At 33.7% G+C, this 2500-nt stretch overlaps 1 long non-coding RNA gene across 1 annotated transcript in view; it reads right to left on the bottom strand.

The window, feature by feature from the left end:
* The window catches only part of LOC118760965, an 11909-nt gene extending 10056 nt beyond the window's left edge, over positions 1-1853 (bottom strand). The window contains exon 1 of the long non-coding RNA XR_004997067.1: positions 1798-1853. This is a non-coding gene — a long non-coding RNA (uncharacterized LOC118760965). The remainder of the gene's footprint in view (positions 1-1797) is intronic.
* Between the last annotated feature and the right edge of the window lie 647 nt (positions 1854-2500).

Raw genomic sequence — 2500 nt, 5'->3', positions numbered from 1 at the left:
TACATACCTATACTGTAATTCATTCGAAGCACGATTCTAAGAAATTGCTCTTATAAACTAATGTTGTGTTACTGCAATTTAGCCAACTTAGAAGAAAGCTTAGTAGAAAGTACCGCTATTACATCATCAATTTATATGTCTCGAACTATTTTCTCTCGATACATTTCGTCTACATAATATGTAACTCCAAACATTAGTTAAGAGCTTTATATAATAGCTTCGGAGTATATTTCTTAATGTAATTTGAGAAGTGATATATTAGTAATTAGGAAAGGCAGCTGTGACTGAGTTTGTAAGCTTTTCGCTGCTCTTCTTCACAAACTTGAAACATTTCCCGCAAAGACGGGCCGCTTCCTGTGATAGATTTTCAAGTATTAATATTCACACACACCCACACACACAATACAACACATGCGCATACACGTATATATATATAATATATATATATAATTATATATATATATATATATAAATAATATATACATATATTATATAAAATATATACATATATATATATATATATATATATATATATATATATATTATACATATTTTACATTTTACATATTTATAATATTATACATATTATAGATATATATATATATATATACATATATATTAATATTATGTATGTATGTATGTATGTATGTACAGAGAGAGACAGAAAACGCAACAGACATGGAGAGAGACATGTATACACGTATGTATGTATGGATAGGTGTATGGATGGATATGCATATTTTAATTATATAGATATGCATATATATATATATATATATATCTATATACGACAGCCGATTGAATAGTTCTTATGCTGACTTAGACAATCTAATGATATGTGAATAAATCTAAATTAGGTTTATTTTTCGACATACTCTCCCCTTGCGGTTCACACACTTCTTCCATCGCTGTCGCAGTGCGTGGATGCGATTGATGAAGAAGCTTTCATTCTGTTCCTCAAAAAGTCAAGCAACATGACATATGACGTCATCATCATTACAACACCGGTTCCCATACATACACACACACACACACACACACATATATATATATATATATATATATAAATGAAAGAATGGAGTTGAACGACGATTTAACAAAATTCCTTTATTCTCGACATATGTTTCAAAGACTGCATATTCCTAATTTCGAAGGAATAAGGGGTGCATTATGCCGCCTTCTCATCAGGAAAGACAAGGAACTTATGTCAGCATCATGATGAACAAAAACTTTTAGATGACTGCCCACACGGAGTCCATAGCGATAATGAGTGTTTCTTAAAAATATTCCGTTATAAGTGCCATCAAAGTGACACTGGGGTAAAATATACGAAGCCCAGCATACCCATCATGACTACCCGTCTGATAAAGGTACACCAGGCACATGCATCACAACCATATGTGCGCGACATGGTGATCTCATATCAAGATAAACAGCACATGACCTTGCAGGTGGGGCCCAGTTAGAATTTTCTTCAGGTTGAGTAGCCCATCCCGCTCAAAAGGTCCCTGAATAAGGGTTGTTTAAGGATGTTGAAAGAACCTATTATTATTATTATTATTATTATTATTATTATTATTATTATTATCATCATCATCATCATCATCATCATCATCATCATTATTAAAGCGACGAAGGTAGAATCGTTAGCACGCCGGGTGAATAATACTTAGCGGTATTTCATACGTCATTACGTTCCGAGTTCGAATTCCAGGCAGGTCGAATTTACCTTTCATCCTTTCGGGGGTCGATAAATTAAGTAACAGCTGAGTACTGGGGTCGATGTAATCGACTAACCCCATCCCTCAAGAATTCAAGCATTGTGCCTATGGAAGAAAGGATTATTATTATTATTAATTTCCTATACACTCACCAGATTTTGTTGTTATTTTTTCAAAGTTTATTGACAGTTTTGTTTGTTTGTTTTGTTTCCCGAACCCCTTTTGGTGTACAGAAGAGGCTCTTTTGTTGAAAATTTCTCCCTTTTAGGGGTGAATTTTGGGCTTTTTGTCCATTTACAAAACTTTTTGTCTCTCGTTTAACAAAAAAACAAGATGACTTCTGTCGAGGGGAGTGGCAGTGGCTGTTCTGACGGTCTGTACAAAAACCCAAGAAAATATAACAAACCAAGAAATCACCACTGTAAATGAAAGGAGGGAAAAAAAAGAATGACACTGACACCCCAAACACGAACAGCAACAAATCTAGCGGCAACGGTTTCGCCTCGGCGGCAAAGCAGACGAAAGAAATGTTGAATTTAACAACAAATGGTATACAAAATGGAAAGGGTTTGTTAAGGAAGGAAAGAAACACTGTCTTCCTGATTATTATAATTATTATAATTATTATTATTATTATTATTTTATTATTATTATTATTATTATTATTATTGTGTGAGAGAGCAGTGCATGCCATCAAAATGACAGTTGGTGTAAAATATATGAAGCCCAGTATACCCAGCATGACTACCAGAATCGTCAGCACATCGGGCGAAATGCTC

The sequence above is a fragment of the Octopus sinensis genome, unplaced genomic scaffold (genome assembly GCF_006345805.1).
Source record: "Octopus sinensis unplaced genomic scaffold, ASM634580v1 Contig02685, whole genome shotgun sequence".
NCBI lineage: Eukaryota > Metazoa > Mollusca > Cephalopoda > Octopoda > Octopodidae > Octopus > Octopus sinensis.
The sequence above is the reverse complement of the archived record's forward strand: the minus strand, read 5'-3'. Positions and strand labels throughout refer to the sequence as shown.